The sequence below is a fragment of the Petaurus breviceps genome, unplaced genomic scaffold (genome assembly GCF_028583685.1).
Source record: "Petaurus breviceps papuanus isolate PSGF00001 unplaced genomic scaffold, PetGlider_PUasm1.0 91041, whole genome shotgun sequence".
Classification (NCBI taxonomy): Eukaryota; Metazoa; Chordata; class Mammalia; order Diprotodontia; family Petauridae; genus Petaurus; species Petaurus breviceps.
This window is the reverse complement of record NW_027187400.1, coordinates 12,448,359-12,473,610: the sequence shown is the minus strand read 5'-3', so window position 1 is coordinate 12,473,610 and position 25,252 is coordinate 12,448,359. Positions and strand designations below refer to the sequence as shown.

Here is a 25,252-nt window from a genome sequence, read left to right as displayed (position 1 = left end):
TAATGACTAAGGAAACTTGATGATCCACATGATCTGTGGGTCATCTATGACATAGCAGCCACGTGAGACCCTAGGGTTCCAGCCCTGATCACAGGAAGTACTTAGACCTTTTTAAACTTAAGAGAGTCAGAGGATTCTGGTCTTCCTAACAGCCCTAGAACAGCTACTGGCAGTGTTTGTATTAGGAACTAAGGAGTATATGGACAGAATAAGGAAAGGTAATTCCAAGGCTCTACAAATAGCCCAGAAGAAAGGCTACATTATACTTAATGGAAACAACTTGAGGACTCCAGCAAAAGGGTTTCTGGGAGCTATGAGTTATCCCTTTACCTCAAACACCCTCTAAGTTTGAGTTTAGAGACTCTGTGCTAGCAGTAGAATGTCCCCAACTTCAAGTGAGAGGTAGTCATACCAAAGTCTGTATCAACTATTCTTGATACATCACCTTTTCATAAAAGCTAATTGCAGATGGCTACCTAATAACATCAATAATCTACTGAGGGAGATTACAAAACCACTCCCCAACAACTTCCAGACTTGGAAAGGCAACCATCCTCTGGAACGCTGCCTGACAGCATGAAAAGGGATTGGAAAAGTGGTCCTAGAGGATATACTGTATACCAAAGGATGGCTCTCTTCAAAGAGGAAAAGGCGAGAGTACATATAAAATGAAGATAATATTAAAAGACAAAGGAAAGCAATATGAATTCAGAAAAAAAAATACCTTAGATGCTACCAAGGACAAAAAAAAAATTTAAAAGAAAATATAAGGAACAAAATCAAGAGCTATTAGCCAAGATTATGAAAAATCTATAAACATATAGAACTGGAAGGATTCTTCAAGACCATCTAGTCCAAGCCTATCACTCTACAGATGGAGCAAGTGAGGCCAGAGATCAAGTCACATGGCTAGTGGCAGAGCCAAAATCCAAACCCAAAATTCAGAGAGTATTAATTACATGAAATTTAAAAGCTTTCAATGAAATTAACTAGATGCAGCAAGAGAATAAAAGATTTCGATTGGAGAAAAAATAGCTGCAAATACTTCTGATAAAATTCTAACACCTAAAATCCTCCGGAAAATGATACAAACCTAATTTAAGAGTCAATCTCCAATAAACAAACAGTCTAAGCAAAAAATTGCCAACTAACAACCATGACAGGAAAAAGACATTATCTACACAAGTGTATATAGTAACTATAGAAATGCAAAAACAATACTAGAAGGCAATTTTTAAAAAGAATTCAAATGCATGGACAATGTTACTTTCCAAATTAAAGTAAAAGCAACATCTTTCCCTTTGTTAATAAATGGTCAATTACAAAAAATGGAAAAAAAATATACCAACTTCATGACAATGACATCATAGGGAGGTTTTATGAAACTTATTCATGAAAAGTTATTTTGGAGGTGTCAAGTAAAGTGACCAATCAATCACAACAGAGTGTAGCAATTAAAGAAAGAATAAAATTCACAAGAGAATATGGCGAGTGAGGGAAGAGAATTGTCATAAAAGATGGATATGGATTCACAGGAGGACCTTAGATTTTAAAATACCATATTTAGACATTAGAAGCCAGGGTAGGAAACAAAGTGAATTTAAAATTTGGCATATTCCCATAAGAACAGGGTCAGGGAGCTAAAAGACAAGAAAAAAAAAAACTGAAAACTGACCCCCCCCCCCCCAAAAAAAAAAAAGATAAAGAAAAAGGGGACATGTGGGGAAAATAAAAGCATCAAAGAGGGCACTGGACCAAAGGTCAGAGTGGCTGAAATAATGTTAACAAACAACAAAGACAAAGTAAAGTTGATGAATTATTTTCATTTCCAATGACCATTTCCCTGCCAATGAAAATAATCCTTAGGCTGGAGGGAAAAAAACAAGAATTACTAAAATAGAATGATACCCAGGAAAAACAAATTTCTAGCAAGAGAACAGCTAGATGACTTTAATAAATCCAAGTCCTCAATTTCAGATGATCTCCTTGGCTCCCTGAAGAACTGGCAAGTATGAACCCTAAACCACTGCCACTTATGGCCTATGACAACTCACATGATTAAAAAAAATTAGAAGAGAACCAAGCACAGAATCACATACTTGTCATGACTTACGAATAGAAGGCCAATTATCGACCAAAAAAGAAATAGAGGAAATTTAAGTAGATATTTTACATAAAATTGGAAGGTTTTTACATGAACAAAATTAATACAAGGAAAAGAAAGGAAATGATATCTAACTGGAGGAAAACATTTCTATAAAATAGTTCAGATAAGGAAGACAAAGAAAAGCAGTGTGGCAGGATGGACACAGAGATGGCCTTAAGGCCAAGATGACATGGGTTAAAGTTTCTCCCCAGAATCCTCTGACTGTGGGATTCTGGACAAATTACTTAACATCTTTGTGTTCTAGACAACTCTCGTGAGATTCCATGTTGTGGAGGCCAACATATATTAAAGAGAATCTCCTCAATTGCAAGCTCCCTATAACCAATGAAGTACTGTGTTTCCCCGATAATAAGACCTATCCCGAAAATAAGCCCTCCCCTTACTGTGTAAGATTCCTCTAAAATAAGCCCTCCCCCGAAAATAAGCCCTATTGAGATTGCTACTGTAGTGAAGGTGATCCCCTGTGCTACACGCTACATTACGGTACCCTCTGTATGCACCGTCCCCCGTCCCCACCCCACCCCCGTGAAAAGCACACTGCGCTCCGAGCTGCATCCAATCAGAGCTGCAGCAGTGAGCACGTCATCCTGTTCTTCCCCAGTGATTTGCTTATTGAATAAAGGTACACGTTTTTGTTAATAAATGGTCAATTACAAAAAATGGGAAAAAATATACCAACTTCATGACAATGACATCATAGGGAGGTTTTATGAAACTTATTCATGAAAAGTTATTTTGGAGGTGTCAAGTAAAGTGACCAATCAATCACAACAGAGTTTGTTTATTAAAATTGCTGTCAATGTTCATTAAAATAAGCCCTCCCCTGAAAATAAGCCCTCTGGTGTTTTTCTGTCCAAAAAAATAATAAGACAGTGTCTTATTATCAGGGAAACACGGTAATAGGTGCAGTCCCTATCCCTAGGTTAAGGTATATAGAGGATGGAAATATTTAAGAGCAAAAGCCATTCCCCAGTGGATAGAAACCAAAGGATATGAAGAAACAGTTCTCAAAAGAACTGCAATCAAAGCGGCTAGGTGGTGCAGTTAACAGAGCACCAGCCCTATAGTCAGGAGAACCTGAGTTCAAATTTGGCCTCAGACACAAAAAACTAGCCTTGTGACTAGCAAGTCACTTAACCCCAACTGCCCTGCCTTCCCTCCAAAAAAGAAAAAAAAAACTGCAATCTCCGAAGAGTATATGAAAGAATGTTCCAAATCATTAATAAGAGAAAGGAAAATCAAAACAATCGTGAAGTTTCACCTCACGCAGAGCAAATGAGCAAGAATGACAAAAGATAAGAATAATCAGTGTTGAAAGGTATGTAGAAAGATGGTCACCTTGATGCATTTATTTACCTGTGAATCACTCTGCCTCTTCTGGAAAGTATTTTGAAATTATGCAAATAAAGTGGTAAAAATGTCCAGATCTTTAATCCAGAGATTTCTTTGCTAGTCATATGCATGTTACCCCCAAAGTCAATAGCAAAAAAGAAAGGTCCCATATTCCCCAAAATATTTATAACACCACTTTTTGGGGTGACAAAAAACTGGAAATAATGAAAATGCCCATCCCTTGGGGAAGGCAAAGCCAAGTTTGGTAGATAAATTTAGCAAACTATTACTATGCTATAAGAAAGGAGAATCAATGTGAGGAATACAGAGTAGCATGAACCGAATGATACAGACAAGTGAGAAGAAGCAGGACAGCAGTAAACACACCCACCATAGTGCAAAGAACAATAAGCAGCAAGAGAAGCTACCTCTTACCCGACTTCTCTGCAGAGGGACAAGGACTATGGATGTAGAACCATGAATATGACAACAGGATTCTTCGAAAACATTTGTCAGTTTGGCAAGACCTTTTTTCCCCCTTTCTTCCTATTTGAAAAAAATGCATCATTGTAAGGGACAGCTCTCCAGCAGGGAGTGCAGGAAGAGGTACAGTGGGAAGTATAAATAACAGAAAAACAAATCATTTAAAAAAGAAGAATGAGGATAATATAAAAGTTGCTCTAAAACACAGAAGGATATGTATTGTCCCAATTTTCAAAGAAAAAAGGAGTCTAAAAACTATAGAAAGTGAGTTTAACTTTCATCCTGTTCAATTCCACAATATATTATTGCTGCCTTTATTTGTCCTCATATTACTGTCATCATTGGTGTTCTTAGAATTATGTCAAATATCAAATATTTCCTGGGAAAGTTTTAGTGTTTCACCATTGCATATAATGCTACATTTTGGTTTAAGATATATACTTTTTAGGGGTGGCCAGGTGGCTCAGCGAGTAAGAGCACTGGCTCCAGTGTCGGGATGACCTGGATCAAATCCAGGCTCAGATACTCAGCACCACACCCAGAAATGACTGGCCGTGTAACCTTGAGCAAGTTACTTAACCCCAATTGCTTTAAAAAAAAAAAAAAAGATATATAGTTTTTCTTATATTAAAGAAGGTCTTTCTATGCATATATGCTTTACAATTCTTAGCATGTGAGTACTTTTCAAAGGCCATGTCCGAATCTACTGTTGTAACCATGTGATTTTAGGTTTTCAATAGTTTATTATTTTCCCCAAGATGAATCAACCTCACATGCCTTATATAAATCCAATTTGATCATAGTGAAAAGTATTTTAAATATAGCACTGTAGTCTTTCTGTCAAGATTTTATTTGAAATTTAAATCAAATACTCATTAATGACAGTGGTCCCCTTTCCTCGCTTTGTTCCAATTTAGACACTGGGACTATGTTTGGTTTTCTTTCTCAACTCATGAAAATAATTTCTGTAGCATAATCATTAAAAATTATTTTAAAATCTGACAGAATTCACCTGAAAATCCATCTAGACTGGATTTGGGTTTTTTATTTTTGGTAGTTCCTTTAAAGGTGGTTTGATTTGATATTCTGAAGCTTGAGATCTCCATTTCAAGTTCTGTTCATTGGTTCTGGTACTTTATATTTTGGTAAGTATTCATCTACTTTTTTCAAATTCAAATTTTTACAAACATATAAATATAGGTTAATAGTAGGCAGCAAGGCAATTCAGTGCATGAAAAATTGCTGGGCCTGGAATCAGGAAGACCAGTTTCCTAATACTTACTAGCTGTGTGAAGCTAGGTCAGTCACTTAACCTGTATCTTCCTCAGTTTCCTCAACTTTGAAATGGAGAAAAATATTATTTTCATGCCCACATTCCCCAAATGATGGGCATAACACCTACCTCCCATAGTTGGGGTACAAATCAAATGAGATATTCATAAAGCACTTAACGAAGTACCTAGTCCATAGCAGGCACCATTAATTCTTTTTAGTTATTTTCACCTCATTCATTTTTTTATTTTGCCTATTTGAATTTTCTCAATCTATTTTAATTCACGTTAGTTAAAAATTTAGTCATTTAGTTAATATGCTCAAGTCAACATGGAAAAGACATCACCTGTTGCAAGCTGAGGTCTGCAGAAACAGAAAAACACAACACATGGTGACGGCTACAGAATTCAGAGAATGAATCACAATAAAGAACATGCAATCACCATCATCAATCCTGACCCAAAGAGGAGCCAGGACAAGGGGCCTCCTTCCCTGCCTCTTTTCTCTTGTTGTTATATTCTTTGTAATAAAGGATGGCTGGGGGAAGAACATGAATGAAAAATGTAAAATGAAGATAATGTCAAAAAAAAGAGACATTAATAAAACTGACAAAAGGAAAACAGATGATATCAAGCAGGGAATAGACAAACAATTTATTGCATACTGAAGTGGTGGCCCCAGAAATGATGCCCATGACAAATGCAAAGCAGGCAAGAATAATATGGATTGGGGTCAAAGCAACATACTATACAACTGCCATGTACATGGAAACACCACTGATAACAAAGAAATCAGAGTTGTAAGCTGCTCAAGTTTACTGACCAAGCTTGGCCCCAAAGATGAAGAGTTATGGGGGCAGGGGACACAAAGGGGATACTGCCTGCCAGGAATGTCAGACCGAGCTGACACACTGCTCAGATTTCCTGAACTTAGGGGGGTTTTCCCCCTTCTTTACTCTTTGTTATAAAGGATGACTCTCTGGCAGGGAGAAAGAGGAATAGTAGTCCAGGAGTTAAGTAATATAAAAATAAAAGTGATCAATAAAAATAAAATAAGAGGAAGACAATGATCACCAAAAGCCAGCATGACCTCATCAGGAACACACCACACCAAACTAACTTTTTTCTTTTTCAATAAGACAATTAAATATGTAGATTAGGGGACTCCTATAAAATATAGCAGACCTCAATTTTAGCAAAGCATTTAACGAAGTCTTTCATCCTATTCTTGTGGGGTAAATGAGGTGACTTGTACTGTATGACAATCCAATCATGTGTATCCCACTCCCAGTTCGGCCTTCACAGCCATCAACTGGGAATGTAGTTCCTATGGAGAAGGGGCCAGATATCCCCATAAACAGCCAACCAACGGACAACCAACTGACAACCAACTGCCACACCCAGAGTGGCTGGGCCAGCCTAGCTAAGGCAGTTCAAAATCCCCTGTGAGAAAGCACAGAGGCATCATGTGCCAGCAAAGTCAAACGACCACCACCACTATCCTAACTACCAAATCCCCTTCAACCCCGATGGAGACAGCCCAGGATCCTGAACCCAAGAGCCTTGGGAACATCAGTGCTTCCAGCCCAGTGCCTTCAGTCATTATCCTAGGAGATGGCAACCTAGAAGCTGCTCCTGTGGGTGCTGCAGCCACAGCAAAGGAAGACCCAGAAAAGAAAATTCTTGTCACCAAAGTCTTTGATGCTGCCAGATGGTAATTTATCAGAGCCACTGCACCCTACAGACTATGGGACCCTTTCATCTGACTTACACTACAACTTTCCCTATGTGGCTATCTCCCGCATTACAATGTGAGCTCCTGAAGAGCAAAGATGTCTTACTTTCTACATGAATCCCCACAGCTTAGCACGGGGCTCTGCACAAAGTTGAGCACACAATAAATGATTCATTCATTCATTCATTCATGAATTTGGAAATGATAGAATGTCCATGTCCAAAGAATTCTCATTAATGATACAATGTAAACTTGAAAGGATATTACCAGCGGACCCCTGGATTTGAGCTGGGCCCTGAACTATCCCAAGCTTTGGTACTTATAACGTAGAAAAAGATAAAAATGGCATCCTCACCTAATTTATAGATGACACAGAGTTGCAAAGGATGGCTAACATGGTGATAAAGACAGTATACAAAAGGATCTTGAAAAGCTATCTAATAGGATGAAAACTCAAAGAGATAAAGTTTTACACTTGGGTACAACAAATAAACTTCCCAAGCAGAAGATGAGAGAGGCATGGCTTCGGTGCAGTCTATCTGGAAAGGGTCTCTGGGGGCTTCGGTGAACAGAAATCCCAGAAAGCCAACAATGTAACAAGTCTGCCGAGAAAACTAAATTATTCTTGCACTGCATTAAAAGAGGCATTCCCTTCCAGGCTTAAGGAATCATAGCCACCATTGCTGTGTGTGGCCCCTTTGTCAGCCCACACCTAGAGTTCTATGCTCAGTTTAGAAGAGAATTAATAAGCAGTGATACGTCCAGATGAAAACAAATCAAGATGACGACAGAAATGACCACCATGCCATAGGAGGATCCTTTTATTTAGTCCAATGGGAGACCTGAAAGCTTTCTTCAGACATGCAGCGGGCTGCCATATTGAAAGAGGGATTAGACTTAGCCTGCTTCACCTTACTGCCAAGAATAACATGGGAAATTTGGAGAGTTCGATTTAGTTCTGAGTTACTAAAGCAGTCGTGGACTGCTCCTCACGAAAGCCAGAAGACAAAAATCAGACCACCACCTGTCCAATAGCATGCAGGGAGGAGGAGGAGGGTCTTGTTCAGTCACGAGTTAGACCCAGATGACTGACAGATGACTTTGGACTTCGATGTTCAAATAAACTCAGATTCTTCAAAAAAGAAATTAAAGTAATCAAGTCTACCTCCTAAGGATAAGTACAAGACTAAAGTACAGAAGGTACAAAGAGACAGACTTTGTCTCAATAAAAGATATTTCTAAGAAACAAAACTATTTACCAATAGAAAAAGTTTATTTTCTGAGCTACTCTATCCCTAGAAATGATCAAGTCTTCATAAAATGCTCTAAATCCTGTCATTCTATGATGTCAATGCTGCTGATTATACAACAAATGGTTCCACTCCATTAAAGAATGGACAAAATTACTTTTAAAGTCACTCCTAGCTTTAATATTCTATGAGTAAGTCTATACTGGACATTGAGATGAAGGAATAACTTCCATGTATTAAATTAATGGGAATTATATTTCTGAGTTCCTTAGCATTGAAAATGAATAGTAACACATCATCATCCATAGGCCATTTTTTTTTCCTTTTTGGAGAGGGGAAGGTAGGGCAATTGGGGTTAAGTGCCTTGGCCAAGGTCACAAATGGCTAGTAAGGGTTAAGTGTCTGAGGATGGATTTGAACTAAGGTCTTCCTGACTCCAGGGCCAGTGCTCTATTCACACCACCTAGCTGCCCCACAGGCCATTTCTTCACAAGTACACTTCATGAATAACATTATGGCATTAAACATACTATCTCAGTGGATTATTTGAGCAATATAAAACACTTGTATCAGCTAGCTGTAATTACCTGAAGAACGAAGAGTTAAGAATAAGTATGCTTTTAAAAAAACTACCAATTTAAGATTCATGCAGATCTAAATTCTCTAAATAACTTATCAGAGGTTAAAAGATACATTTTAGGGGCGGCCAGGTAGCACAGCCAGTAAGAGCATCGGCTCCAGTGTCAGGATGACCCGGGGATCAAATCCGGGCTCAGACACTTAGCACCCACCCAGAAACACCTGGCCGTGTAACCTTGAGCAAGTTACTTAACCCCAATTGCTGAGGGGCGGCCAGGTGGCTCAGCAAGTAAGAGCACCGGCTCCAGAGTTGGGATGACCTGGATCAAATCCGGGCTCAGATACTTAGCAACACACTCAGAAATAACTGGCTGTGTAACCTTGAGCAAGTTACTTAACCCCAACTGCTTTAAAAAAAAAAAATTTTTTTTTAAAGATACATTTTATTGAGAAGCATTTTTCTTCTGTATTTGGTCCTGTAGGTCTAGGCAAGGTTATGACAGGCTCATGGGACTTAATGGCAGGAGGGACTTTTGAAATAATCTAGTCCACCCTTGTCATATTATAATTAAAACAACAAAAAACAACAACAACCCTGAAGTCATAATGAAGTGACTAAGGCTCAGGGCTCGAAAAGAAGATAGCCAGGATGCAAAGCCAGTGTCTGACGCCCAAGGCCAGTGTTCTTCCCATGGTACCATAGTACAACCCAACTGAAATGAGATTATTTCTGGGAAAGTGCTTTGAAAACACTTAAAGTACTATCCAATTGCTGAGGAAAGAAAATAATAAAATAATCATTTTTAAAAAATTTTAAAGAAACATCAAATGCTTATTGCATATAAGGAATTGTACTATAAAATACTATCCAATTGCTGAGGAAAAAAATAAAGTAATCATTTAAAAAATTTTTAAAGAAACATTTATCAAACGCTTATTGCATATAAGGAATTGTACTACGCTAGGTCTGGAGCATATCTTTAAAGGGAGGCTGTAAAACAGGCCCTCTTTGCTCTCCACAGTCATGATCTAACAGGTTAAAGACTCATTCTAATTCAGTTACCTATCATGAGTGTTAAGATAGGTCATCCTTCACTGATAAAAAGAAAAGTAATCTAACTGCTAACTTTGTTTTAAAATAATAAGATTATCAAAGTAAATAAGTCACCCATCTAAAGTCATATAATAAGGAAATTCTAAATTAGCTCTGAGCGAATGATGCATTTTTTCTAAAATAAGTAAGACACCTGAAAACAAATGCAAGACTTGTCAGACGTCAAGAGTCTTAAAGACGGTAAAAATCTTTGATTCTAAAATTCTTTATGACCTGGATAGAAAGTATATGGTACCATGGGCAAAACATAGGCCTTCAAGTCAAAAGACTTAAGATTATGGTCCTATCTTTAACACGAACAAGCTGTGTTCCTTTGAACAAATTACTTTGCCACCTGGGGACTCAGTTTCCATACCTACAAGAAGACAGGGTTGTTGCATTTCAGTCAATTACTACTTTAGGATATTTATGGGCTCAGCAACAGTCAGAAACAGAACAGAAACCCAGGCAGTAAATGCAGGGCCTAGGGTCTAACCATAATCTTCCTTACTGGAAGTTTACCTATTAAAACAGGTATACGGAATAAATGTGCATTAAGACCACACAAGAAAAGCCTTTCCCAGTACTCTTTAATCCCAGTGCTTCCTGTCTGTTAATTATCTAGAGTTTATCATATGTGTGTATGTATGCATATGCATGCATACGCATGTGTGTGTCTGTGTGTACATAGTTGTTTGCACATTTCCTCCCTTGTTAGATTGTAAGCTCTTTGAGGGCAGGGACTGGTTTTTGTCTTTATTTGTAAGCCCACTACACATAGCACAGTGCCTGGTCTGGAATGGCTACTTAATAAACCAAATAATAATAAATAATATATAATAAACCAATAAACGAAATAGTTGGCTGTGCTTAATACCTTTCTCAATAAAGTCCAATAACCTAAGGAAACAGTAGGGTCTAGGAAAGAGGACAAACCCCTAAATACCTAGCTTTTTTATGCAACAATTTAAAATACAGATGCATGCATGTATGGGTATACACACACATATTTTAAATACCATGCAAGAATGTTTGCAAGTACATCTTCTACTTGGGTTTCAAGTGAAAAAAATACCCTGAGACACAGGTGGCATATATGAGAGTGTGTGGGTTTGAATCAGGCTGTGAAGCCCTCTAACCTCCCCCATCATCCAGGTGGGGGCCAGGGAAACACCAAGCCTCACAGCACTGGTGTAAGGCTCCAAAGAGTGTGATGGAGGGGAGAAGAGGAGGGACAAGCACAAGTCTTCACAAGAACAACAAAATGCCTTTACACAACTTTGAAGAAATGCTATGGTTTCTAGAGCCTGGTATGTAGTCTATTTCATTTCAGTGAACGAAATGCTTTTCATTTGCATTTCTGTTATCATGTTTAGTAAGTACCTATCATGCGTCAGGTACTGTGCTAAGCCCTGGGGATTACAAGGACCAAGCTGCCCCTCCTTACATTTTAAAAAGGGAGGCAGCCTGAACACACATGAAGTATATACCAAATATGTACAAAATTCATTCAAGGCAGCCTTCCTGAGGAGGCAGAGCATTCTAGATGGGGAGGACAGCCAAAGACCTACAGACAATATAGAAGCCCAAGCTCTCTACACTCTACTTACAGCAACATTTTCCCAACTATATCAGGCTGTCTCCAAAAGGCAGAAGTGGGAAAGGAAGATGGTAGGTACTGTACAGGAAATTAAGGGAATAAAGAACCAGGGCCCCAAGAGCACCAGGTCTATGTGTCTGGAGGACAGACTGGAAAGATCAGGAAGCATGATATTTTAAAGGGTTCTGAAGGCCCGCTGGTAGCATCTGAATATCACTTGGCAGCATTATCCACCTTGGACCAAGAGGACCAAAAAAAGACAAATGAGTGGAAGTTACAGAGTCTGATTTCAACTAAGTTTTAATTATCTAACAATGAAAATGTACTAAGATCCCTGAGGGCAAGGGTGGTTTGGTTTTTTTTTTTCCTTTGTAGCTCCTATTCTCAACATTATGGACTGTACACAGAAGGTAATCTGTCTGTTGCTGTTGGTCAATAATTAAATAGACTGCCATGGGATGCAGTATGCTTCCATCACTGTAGCAATTCCAGCCAAGGCTGGATAAAGATGGTCACTTATAGAGGTCGGTGCAGATGGCATTCATGGTTCATATTAGAGTTGGACGAGATTAGAGGTCTTAATCTTTTTCTTAGGGCAATCTGGGAAAGTCTAGGACTCCTTAAAAATCATGTTTAAATGCATAAAACAATTAATAGGAATAACAAAGAAAACAAATTCCACTGAAATACAGTTATTGAACTATTAATAAAAACAACTTCACATTCCCTGGGACTAGATGATACCTGAAGACCCCTGCATCCTTCTAAAGCCTTTATTCTTACGATGTGTATGAAATTAAAATCTTACCTATGCATGAAATAAAAATTCTATAATTCTTATGATACACAGTAGATAGTGGTTGTTGAACTGCAGAGTTGGAAGAAAATTGAAGGAAATTCCCCACTTAAGTCTTTTTTTTTTTTTTGCTTTCTGTAGGGAGGAGGGCAGGGCAATCGGGGTTAAGTGACTTGCCCAAGGTCACACAGCTAGTTTTTGTGTTAAGTGTCCAAGGCTGGATTTGAACTCAGGTCCTCCTGACTCCAGGGCTGGTACTCTATTCACTGTGCCCATCTTGCCATCCCCCCACTTAAATCTGAAGAAGAATTAATAATCAGCCTTGAAGAAAAAAAAATTTAAAACCCAGGGCAACTTCATCTCCCTATATATTAATTAATGAAAAAAAGGTAATTCTTCCAAAATGCCTTTTGAAGTAGAACGCATGGACTTGTCCTGATTGTCTGTTTCAAACTTTAACTTCTCTTTCTTTATTCTTTCCCCTTTCCTGTCACCCAATTGTCTACTGTTCAGAAGACCAGCGGCGAAGTGGTTATCACCAGATTAAAAGGTTACTCATCTGCACTACACGGCTTTCTGCTCTGTACTCACAAAAAGAAACTGAGTATGTCTGGATTGCGTCTGGATTAAAAAGCTTAACATACAGCCAAAGCTCCTTCTATGTGATCAGACACTACAGTCATAAAATCACAAAAACAGGCAGGAGCCTTTCAGATCTTCTAAGTCCAAACCCTTCACTTCATCAAAGAAGAAAGGAGGGCCCAGAAAAGTGAAGTGACCGCACTTGCCCAAGGTGATCGGGACAGCACCAGCCCAAGGCTATTGGAACGCCACCTTCCAGTGCTTGTAGACTGATCTGAGGTTTTGTCTTGACTCAGGTCTCTCCCCTCTCCAAATCACCCTTTATGCAGTCCCAAAAATGTCAATTTAACTGCTGAATAAATCTGAGTGACCACCTGTAACTTCTAAGATCAACTGCAAGCCCTCTCACAGATTCATCTTAACACAAAAAAATCATAAACATGATACACGATTCATTTGTTATTACATTAAAGACAAGCTGGGTAAATAATGTCTGGTAAGGAAAGCAAGGATATTTCTCTCTGCTGTATTTCACATAGGTGACCACACTCTCTGCTCTGCCTAAATACTCCTGCCTTATAGGGGTTTCTCTCCTGGTTCTTCTCTCTTTCTTGCCCCATCCTTCTCCATCTCCTTTGCTAGCTCATCACTCCTATCATGGCCCCTACATGTGAGTGTTGCCCAAAGCTCTTTTCTGGGCCATCTTCTCATATCTATGAATGACCTCATTAGCTCCCATGGATTAAATGCCATCTCTGACATTTGCAGATGACTGAGCTTCAGTCACATATCACCAACTGTTTTTTGGACATTTCAAACCAGATGCCTCAAAGGCATCTCAGATGCAACAAAACAGAATTCATCATCTATTTCCCTAAACACTCCCCTCTTCTGAAATCCCCACTCTCTCAAGTTTTTAACATGATCATTATAATTAACTTCTCACTCTCATTCAAGCCCAACCTCATAGCCATCAATTGCCAAAATTTGCTGTTCCTGTATCTGTAACATCTCTCCCATATGACCCCCTTCTCTCTACTAACATAACTAACCACCTTAATTCAAGACCTCATCACCTCTCAGATAGATTATTAAATGAACTCCTAACTGGTCTCCATCCCTGAAATCTCACCCCAGTCTAGTCCATCTTTGACACTGCTGCCAAAGTGATTTTCCTTAAGAGAAGAGTTGACCATGTTACTACCCTCTTCAATATGCTAGAGAGGTTCCCTATGGATTCTGGGATGAAATATAAACATCTCTGTTTCCTAAATCCCTTCACGATTCAACTCCAATCCTACCTCTCAAGCCTACACTCTGCAGGTCGGCCAAGCTGGCCTTCCCCATCTCTACTCTTGCACGAGCCTGGACTGCACGACCTCATCAACTCCACACAGCATATCTCTCTTTCTTCGAGACACAATCCTTGTACCACCTTCTTTATGAAGTCTCCTTGCCTACTGAACTGAATTTTCTTTGAGAGGCATCACAGCTTGGTGGATAAAGAGCTGGCCTTGGAACTAGCAATACCCGAATTCAAGTCTCTGACACAGATCCAGCACTTAGCACAGTGTTGGCACATAGTAGGCACTTAAGCAACAGGCAACTGAGACAGACTGTAATTTGCAGAGAAGGTGCTGACCAACCGACGCTGATAGGAGTTTGCACTTAAGGGAGATCCTATGCCAGTGCTGTCAAACTCAAATCGAAAATTATCTCTGTGGGCTACATACTGACTTAGAAAACCACAAATTAATATTACCTGTGTTGTACTGCTTTTTTTGTTAAACATTTCCAATTACTTGGAAGTTTGACTATGGGTTTTTCCATTCCGATACCTCTGGCCTATGCCAATAAAATCACAGATCCATTCACTACCCTAATTATTCTCTATCATTGTCTATATACTTGGACATGTGGATGTTGTGTTCCCCCAATATAAGGCCCTTACAAACAGGGCTGATTTTTGTTGTTCTTGAACTCCCAGTGTCTAGAACAGTACCTTGTACATGGTTATTGATAAATGCATTGTGACTGATAATTCTATACTGTCTCCCCGTCCTGGCCTTCTCTCCTGATTGGTAGGTCACTGACCCCACATCACCATCTCCTGAGGCACCCAGGCCACTCATACCACTCTACGCTTTTCTCCTTCCTTTGTAGACTTGTCCACCCCCTCCCCCATGCTCCCTCCTTCCCAGTTCCCCTTCCAAGGTTATCTTCCCTTTACTGGAAGGTAAGCTCCTTGAGGGTAAGGCCTGTCTTGTTTGTTTCTGGATTCCCAGAAACAGTATCTAATACTCAGTAAGCTCTTAATAAATGTTTTCCTGTATCTCTGTCTACCTCACAGGACGGTTACAAGGCAAATGCTTTGTAAAGTGTAACATGCTGCATGATTACATCATATATACTACATCACAGTACTGGTCCACAAAGTTCACAAAACACTGCAAAAGTCAATCACCAACAGACTCAAAGGATATGAACAAATATTTTTCAAATGCTTCAAAACACGACTACTAAGAGAAATGCAAATCAAAACCACCCTGAGGTTTCACCTCACACACTGCCAGCAAACTGGCAGAGACGACAAAAAAATGAGAAGAGTCGATGGAAGACGACAGTCATGCTGCTGCACTGGTGATGGGGCAGTGACTCAGTGTAATCATTCCCGAATTAGGCAAATACAACATCTAAAATGGGCATATTCTTTTACCTAGCGATTCCATTGCTAGCCATATACCTCCCCAAGAGGGGCACTGACCAAAAGGAAGGTTCCATATACAACAAAAAAATTACAGCAGCACATTTGTTTTTAGCAGAAAAGAATTGGAAATAAAGTATTTGTCCATTAAACAAGGGAACAGCTAAACCTTGTGGTACCTGAAGTTAATGGAATATCACTGTGCTATGAGAAACAATGAATATGATGATGAATATAGAGAAGCATGAAAAGACTTAAATGAACTGATGACATAGTAACAATGATGTAACTAGAAATAACAACCACCACAAAACAGACAAAAATGAATGTTGTTAAAGTGCGAAGAAAAAGATCAGCCCCTAAAAAAGGGATACAGTAAGATACCTCCTCTACTCCTTTGGGGTAGAGGGGGAACAGATATGGAACACTGCATATGATATTGGATATTTTCATTGTACTGAGTAGTTTTGTTCAATTTTTTTCTTTTCTTTCTCTTTTTTTTAAATTTTCTAAAAAAAAGGATGGCTCTTTGGGCAGGGAAGGAGGAAAGATACATGAAGAAAATGAGACAATGTAAAAACAAAAGATAAATATTTAGTTTAAAAAACATTAGCAGTATAAATTTGATGAAACATACTTTAAATAAGTAATTTTCCAGTGTCAGTTAAAAAACCAATGACTGCTAAATACTGTAAATATGCTTCATAAAAAATAAAGCAACGATTCATTTCAATCTGCTGTGTGGCCTTTGCTTTAAAATCTATGTCCACAGAACTGATTTCTTTTCCATATGGGTTAATAGATGTTTTACACACATTTGCAAAGCTGCCATATTATCTTTGTCAGTGCTGGGATTAAATAAATACAATAAAGTTATCAATAGGAGCCAAATTTGGAAAACATATTAGCTTAGACAAGCCAAGTTTCACTCATTTAAAACATTTGAAGTCAAGTTTAATGCCTATGAAAAGTGGAATTTTTAATGGAAACATTCAACAAATCATGTGCAACAGAAGCTGCTGGTGGGTTAATTCATGCTGCTGGTATAGGTCATTCAAAGCATCTAGGGGAACCGTGAATATTACATTTAAACTATTCTTTAAATACTAAAAACAGGCAAACTGAAGTACTATAACAATTCAAAATATCTGTTACTACTTTTAAGAGTTTCAGGAAAATATGAAAATAAAACAAGGTTGAAATTCACATGGAACATATAGAAAATTGTGACTCTATTGCTATTCAGAAAGAGCAGCAAGCTGCTCATAGCCAGTTTTGGCATCCAGTTCCTTTAGGTGGTCACAACTGTAAGTTTACCCCTTCAATCAACTGAAAGTCATTCCTAATCCTGTAACACACTATAACAGAACTCGGGGCTCATCAAGCACAAGCTCTTCATTTTACAGATGAGTACCCGAGGTTACTTGCCCAAGGTCACAAAACAAGGAAGAGGCACAGATGGTATTTGAACCCCGGTCTTGATTCCAAATACAGTACTCTTTTTCCCTGTGTTGCACTGCCTGCTTCCATTTGCAAGTATTATCAAGTGTGTATCTATAGCAGAAATTGACCAGACATCTGCTACATATAAAAAGCATACTACAGAAAAGTAATCCACTCCTCACAATTAATTTTTAAGGAAAAGGAAGACTAAGCACACAAAATGAAGCTGTCTTCGTGTACTACCCTCAATCTTGATTAGGCCTATGGGGAAAAAAAAATGTGATCAGTTGAGAACTATCAGTGTGGTCCAGTTTCTACTTTCAGTGGTAAGAATAAACCATAAAATTGACAATATGGCGTTTCATTAAATATGTTTGACATGGTTCTGATGCAAAGCAGAGCAGCAGCACGAGCGAGCCCGCCTGCCTGGCATACTCACAGTGCTGTAAACTGCTGAGACCGTCGGAGTGAAGATCCGATCTTCCAGAGGCTGCTGCACAGGTCCTCTCGGAATTCTGGAATGGTAAGTTAAGGATAACAGAACTCAAATGGATTATGTTCTACAATGAAAGCAAATTACAAATAGAAAATTCTTGGTCAAAACACCGGGCCCCTTCCCTAGAGTGAAGGCAGAGCCTCCCTCACTTCAACAGGCACACTCAACACTTCAGACTTCAACACAAGAGTAAGCCAGTCTTCCCCCAAACCAATACCCTGGATAAACATTCCAAAGGATAAAAAATAAACTGTCCTCCAGGTTTGAAACTGAGCGACAGAACTTCCTACCTTACCTTTTAAGAGAAAATGACCCAAAAAACCAAGTCGGAGAGGTCAATGTTATTCATCAGCACTAGAAATGCTGATCAGGCTCTAGCTGGCTGTGCTAGGCACGCAGAAACAACTATATAACTATTTCCTTGTTAGTTTTTCTTTTCTTATACCACAGTTCTCACTATAACCACCCTTAAGAAAGCTTTTAAAGCCCCTCCCATATACCCCAAATTTAAAATTGTTTTTGAGTCTCACAGTGAAATTTATTTGAAGACAAAATATAACCATTTTGCTGAGTTTCAGGGAACAGAATTTCAAAATAACAAACTCTCCTATCCACTAGCATTTTTGGCTAAGTTCTATGCCTAGGTATCAGAGCTCTTCACATGCACCATCTTAAATGGTGATGCCAAAAAGCTACAACCCCAAAATGAACTTAAAATATTTCCACTTTATTTCCACTCTACTGATCCTTGTCATATATCAAATCCTTTATACCAAGGAAGATTAGAATACAGGACCTGGATTAGAATTTCAGCTCTACCTACTCACTAATATTGTTTTCTTCTCTAGTCCTCAGTTTCTTTATCTGTGAAATGAATCAAACTAACCTAGAATTTCCTTTCCAGCTGTAGAGCCTGTCATTTTAATTCAAGAACCCAATTTGGCACCCACTGCTCCAAGTTATTTAATAACACTAATTCTAGTGAAATAACCTCGAACAACAGCAGGCTAAAAAAATACCATTTGAAATATTTTTTGTTGAATATAGTGAGAAACATGGCGAACCATTAGCTGCTTCTGCTCTAAAAATTTTTATGACCAGGAATGACTGTATGGGTAATGAAGCAAGGCAACCAATATGAACTGAATATTAAGGTAAAAACAAAAAGCAATAAAAAAATTAAATAAAGTTCTAGAAGATAAAAAGAAATATAATCCTTTACCCCCAATATCATTAACCATTTCCTCAAAGAAAAACACACATGTTCTCGTCTTGTTAAGTTCTCGAAAGAAAACAGTGTTGCTGTATGATGGAAAAATCCTTGGAGTCACATGATCACCTGCCAGTGACTAACTGGGTGATCTTGGGCAACTCCTACCAGGTCAGGTTCATTTCTTCAATTGCATAACAAGGGCATGAACTAAATGCAGTCTGGAGGGCTGGAGAAGCAGCTCCAATATTCTGTGCAGCTGAAATAGCTGCAGGTGTTGCTCTCTGGATTAAGCAGAGGTTCAAAGTACAACATTTAGCTCAAGGGGCCCAATATTCCACATGGGCCCAAAACAAAACTGAAAAGGTTTTCCCATGCCCTACCAAAAAAATAAATTCTGGTAAAGGGGCAGTTTCTCAATAGTTTATGGCTAATTAATCCTTCAGAAAGTCTTGCTGATTCTTCTAGACTGAAGATTATCTCCAACTGGAACAAAGCTTTCATTGAATCAGGGTTCTACAATAATCACATGATCAGCAGAAAACATGAAGTTAGTCTTTCTTCTGAAATGCTGCTCCCGCTCTGTACAGCTAGAGGATGGGTCCTACTACATGAGAATCAAGCCTCACATCAATAGTCGGTACCCAAACATCTGAGCAAAATTCCAGGTTCTTCATGCCCATCTCAAGAAAATCATTACTTTATGAAATTAATTATCCACTGGATTTCTCAAAAGATAATCTCAAAAACTACTACACTTTCCCAGTAATCCTTTCTCCCAAACCACTACTAGAAGATGTTGATTTCATTTATTTCATTCTATATGAATTATCTAGGGAAAAAATGGTATAACCTGGTAAACTAGCAGCATCCTGTGGTCCTCTTTGTAGAGAGAATCATTTCCAAAAGGCAACAGTCTTAGGAAAAGAATTCTGAAAATGGGGTTCAAGAGACCTACATCTAACAAACTGGATTGCTACCTGACCCTGCTTTGCCTTCATCATGTCAATTCCATTTGTGCTTCAGTTTCACTATTAGGACAAATAATATCACAAAGTATTTTGTGGTTATTAAAGGAACAACTTCCTCACAGGAATGTTAATCAAATTAAATGGATATCACTTAACCCTTAGAAGAGGTCAATGAAAGTGTTAACAGCTCAGTACTTTTATTTTTTAATCTATTTAAGTATATTTATGAGAAGGCCCTCTGGGAATTATAGGCTGACAAAAAATATTACAACCTAATCCATGTGGGGGTCATTCCTCACTATAGATATGAGTTGAGTAGTGGGTTCAAGAGCTTAAAAGTCAGTGGCCAAACTGGTATTCTATAGTTCAGAGATTTATAACACTTTCAAACTGAGCCCTCTCATTTGACATATAAAGAACTTAAGCAATCTGCCCACATCCTACAGAAAGTTAAAGGCAGAGTGGGACTAGACCAGGTTCTTTAGTGTACCTTGCTTGGTCTTGGCCTCTGAAAAATGCCCAATCTGATATTTTGAACTGCATCCTAATTACCTGATCATTTATAAAATAAATAGGATGGTTTTGTTATCACAGTTGAAAAAACTGGTCACTCCTGGGCTTTGGTTTAAACCAGCAGTTTTTATTTTGTTTTTATTCTGAAAACAAATTATTGAGAAAAATATTCTGGGCTGTTTCTCTGTTGTCTAATCATAAACTGAGTTAAGGGCAAGAAAGTACGAGTATTCATCCTTCAATTAATCCTAAAGAAAAATTCTGGGCCCTTAAGTGGTCATTTGCTGATTTTTTTTGGGGGGGGGGGGGCAGCATCTAGCACAGGACATTCATGACAATTTGGTAGTAAACCCTCCCTTCTCTCAACAGCCTTGCAGCCATTTTTAAAACATAAACTTTACAATCCTTAGGTCAGACCCATCCCACTTGTCTGCCCAGGACTCACTAAGAACTTAACTGCCCTGTATTTTGGAGTCAAGGTGAATCATAAATAATCTGGTCTGAAGGCATCGAATTAACAGAAGAATTTAGGAAAAAAGATCACCACTATCAAGTCTCCTGAATTAAACTGCCTTGTTTCATAACTTTGTTTTACTGAAGGAAACCTTTATAGTCTTAATGATTTATTACACAAAAACATCTCCTGAATGTATTTAATCTTCTTTTCCTTCTCATCTACAGTAGAACATACTCTCTGGTCAGGTAACTGTCAATCTAGGCACCTTCCCTTATCATTTTGTTAGATACTTATTTTCTTTTCTAGTTTTCTGAAGTCTTTATTTAGTTTTGTGCCCTTTCCTCCCAGGTTGCTTTTATGGCAGACATGTTCTCCTTCTAAATTTCTTACTTTTGTAGTTAGAACATCTCTACCTCCTATGGGAGATTGCTGGTTGTTAGACAACATAAACAAATCTCTAAGAGTATGAACTAAAAAAAAAAAAAACTGCCACAGATCTGCACTGTTAGGAAGGATGTCCTCACTACAAATGCCCAAAACTAATGAAATCACAGATCTGATGCAAAAGCGGGAAGGGGGGGGGAATCCTTAGAGGAACAGTAATTATATAGCACCCTAAAAGATAAAATACTTGAGTTTGTGAAGCTTTAAATACCTTACTTGATCTACTGTTAAGTGTGGTGAAAAGTTACAATAACAATGTGAAGGTAAAGAAAATACAATTTAACCTGCAGGAAAAATTAAATACCTCAGTGTCAACATTTCTAGGTCATAGGTCTGACAGGGAATAAGGGAAATCAAGAGTGTACCTCAACTTCATTGACCTAACACACAAAGACCAAAATACAGAGCGTTCACTGGAGTCAGAGAACTTTTATGGCCAAACCCCAATTCTGCTGTTTATTACTGGCCTGACTTGGGACAAGTCAAGCTGTGTCTATTTCCTGATATCTAAAATGAGCTGGCTGGTTTTGGGGGGGGCCATATGATAGAATCACTGAAAATGGCTTGCAGCAGTAAAGTGGTGCATAAATGCTAGCTATATTTTTTAAAGAGCAACAGTTAATAGAGAATCATCAGTAAAGAAAAGAAGATGTTTAGAAACCTCATATAATCGAAATCATTTGTTTTATAGGAACTCAATATTCAGACACATAAAAAGGGGCTTTTAAATCATGGGAATCAAGTGAAAGTGATGCCATTATACTTAAAGCTTTTGATGGAAAAAATGCCATAGGCCATCAAAGATCTGTGGCTTCCACGGAATACACTGCCTCCTGCCTCTCCCCACACAAATCAGAACTGCTCCAACTGCTCTGAGCTGATCTTTTCTCCTAAATTCCTCTGTTAACTACTCTGATGCCTTCAGACCAATTGTCCTCTGAGACAATTTTCATAGGCTGCTATGGTCCAAATGGTAAATCTACAGATTTCAAAATAAAATGTTTTAATTAGCTTATCTTCCCAGTAAGGGTGGGTGACAAGGGAGGAAGGGAACGAATCTGGAATTCAAAGTTTTAAAATCAAATGTTTAAATATATATATATATATATATATGTACTATTATTAATACTATTTTACATGTAATTGGGAAATAAGATATACAGGCACTGGGGCATAGAGATCCACCACGCCCTACTGGAAAAGTGGAAAGGGGTATGGGAGAAGATATGGGAGAGAGCAGATTGGAGGAGGAGATATCCTGTGGGACTGCTATTTTGGGGAGGTGGGTAGGGGAAAAACGGGGAGAAAATTTGTAACTCAAAATCTGGTGGAAATGAATGATGTAAATCAGAAGTTAATAAAGCATTTGAAAAAAAATGTCTTAATTAAACCAGTTCTCCCATAACTCCACAAACCAGCATCCAATAGGGAAGCCACACTGTTTACTGGTACCTGAAGACAAAAGCATCTGGGTTCCAATCTCAGATCTGCTGAGTACCCTAGTGAACTCGGACAAATCACCTCCACTCTTTAGCTCAGTTTCCTCATCTGTAAAATGATGAGACTGGCCTAGAGAATGTACAAGATCCCAACCTGCTTAGCTTTAAATTCTATGAGCCCGTGAAAAGTCACTTAATGTTGTTAAGCTGCCAGTTTACTTCTCAATGTCATACCTTTCTAGAAAACAGTCAGAGGACACAAATTAAACCTAGAACACACTCTTACTACAGACATTTTTAAAATCTGATTTTCATTTAACTATGATTACTCTGATTAAAGAGTATTCTTTGAGAGATGAAGTAAACATGTGATCATTAACCTATTAATGAAAAAGCCCTCTGGTTTGCAGATAAGCGCTTCTTTACTAACAAATTACTTGGGATCTTTAGAAAACTTTCAGATATCAATACAGAAAAATCATTTACTTAAACATTTCCCCAAAATATATGGTATCACATCTGAAACCACACAAGTTAGAAAAAGAGGGACTCTAAGAAAATTCAGATCCAAAAACAGCACTGAAATATTTACAGCCTCCTCTACCCAAAATCATACAACAAAAAAGCAAGAATTTTCTCCAAACATCTAGAGAAACCCCCCCTCCCCCCGCCCCCATGAGGGCTTTGATCTAGGCTTATATTTCAAAGTAACAAGCTGACTTAGTAGTTTAAAGACTACGCTGTTTAAACCTAAAAAACAGCACTGATCAGCAGGTGACAAGCACTGCTTCACATTTTCCCCAAGAAATGAGTGAATTTCAAAGATCAACTTGAATGAAAGATCATATTACAGTATATTTCTCAAAATGGTTGCATTTTTCACCCTAATGGTGCCTGCCAGTGAGCTTATTCCCAGCTCTCAACAAGCCCTATTTATCCCCAGAATAAATCGCTGGCTGCTTCTTTCTCCTTCAGGTGGAGATAAGCAAATATCTTCTCCTATTACACTTAAACAACTGTCACAACCAATAAGGAATGGAGTATGCTTTCGAACATGCCTTTTTTTACCTCATTACCCAAATGGATCAAGTATCCCACCGACCCAGTGCGCTGCTCATGGGTCACCATTTCTCTGCATGTTTCAACTTGCTTTGTATTTTATCATTAGTTAGCACGGAAGTCATTAGTCAGATTTACCGAGATGGGTAAGGGCTTAACTAATTGTGATCACATGTGGAAAAACAAAGACAGAAACATTCAAATTTCCCCATTGGCTTGTAAAAAATTTTTCAGAAAGAACATAATATTGATATGTAAAGGAGTAGCTCTAATAGAAAGCATTACATTAAGGCATTCACTACAAATCCTCAACATTCAAAGCATTCAGATTTAGTTGTAAATTGCCAGATCTGACCTGATTTAGTGCCAAAGAACCTAAGGGGGGTTGGGGGGGAACAACACATTTAATATTGCCTACCTATACCACAGAGGAAGCGGGTCATAAAGATCCATTTTAAGATCCAAGCAGCTCAAGTTATGTAACATCATGGATGTTTATGGAAACTTCCTCAATGATGAGCTCTCCTCCGAGTACAGCCTTTTATCCCCTGGCAGCCTTACCTGGCACTAGAGGGATTCACAGTCAGCACCTCCACAAAGGGATGATTCTGAAGAATTCTTGCTTTAAGGATCGCGTGCCATCTGAACCTCCCTCGCTTGGCTCCAGCCCTTAACACTGCATCTCCACCGGGGCTGGGCTCCAGCTTCCTAAAGCCTACTCCTCTCCTTCCCAGTGAAAGACACTGCAGCCCAGCACAGCACCCCAGCACAGCACCCCAGCTAGTCTTAAAGCAACAGCTGCAATCTGACTCCAGCCAGCCAAAACCTTCTCCAAAGTCTCCAATTTTGACCTCCAAGCACTCATCGGCTCTCTACCCAGTGATTTCTCTCCAAAAGGAAGCTGGTCATTAACATTTACCCAGAAGCAATTTCTGGAGAGAAAAATACAACCGCAAAGATTCAGTCACTATAGCATCTTTCCTATGTGACTGACAGGGAAGAGTATGTGACAAGGACCACCATTCCCTAGTTTCCCCTTTCCTCAAAGATGCTTTGAATGAGAAAGAAAATTAACCTTCCATAAACACAGTGAGGCAAAAACAGGATTTAGAGCATGCACCACAAACACATAAGACACAACACACATGATTTTGCACCAACGATTGCAAAATTTCATTTAAAACAACCACAATCATTTGGTACATTCATTTCTAGCTCCATAACGTCTCTCAGACATGCCGCTTCCTCTCCTCGACACAGGACCCCTCTAATGCTGGCCCTCATCACCTCCTGCCTGGATTAGAGCCAAAGCCTCCCGTCTCTGCCCCTGCCAGTCCACTCTCCCACATTCAGCTGTCAAATTTGATCATCCCAAAGCTCAGGTTTGACCAAATTGCCCCACATTCGATAAACTCGAGCAACTATCATCTCCTACATCAAATATAAAACCCTTTGTTTGACATTTAAAGCCTTTCATAAGCTGGCCCCTCGGGCCTCCCCAGTCCTCTGACACCCTGCTCCCCTTTCCATCCCCTGTCACTGGGTGACACTGGCCTCCTTGCTGCTTCTTGGATATCACACATCTGCAGCTCTCTCCCTTTCAACCCCCTGGCTTCCTCGGCTCCCTC

The 25,252-nt window shown here is 38.9% G+C and overlaps 2 protein-coding genes across 6 annotated transcripts in view; both read right to left on the bottom strand.

The window, feature by feature from the left end:
- The window catches only part of HP1BP3 (heterochromatin protein 1 binding protein 3), a 483,172-nt gene that overhangs the window by 338,554 nt on the left and 119,366 nt on the right, over positions 1 to 25,252 (bottom strand). The window lies entirely within an intron of this gene.
- The window catches only part of EIF4G3 (eukaryotic translation initiation factor 4 gamma 3), a 411,795-nt gene that overhangs the window by 296,908 nt on the left and 89,635 nt on the right, over positions 1 to 25,252 (bottom strand). For 2 of the 5 annotated variants that reach the window (XM_069079465.1, XM_069079464.1), the window contains exons 1-2: positions 24,186 to 24,343; positions 17,475 to 17,550 (exon numbers count right to left, since the gene is read on the bottom strand). The gene's annotated coding sequence lies outside the window, so the exon portion shown is untranslated. Of the gene's footprint in view, positions 1 to 17,474; positions 17,551 to 24,185; positions 24,344 to 25,252 lie in introns of those variants that run through there. The other 3 variants (XM_069079466.1, XM_069079468.1, XM_069079469.1) reach the window with 2 other exon arrangements.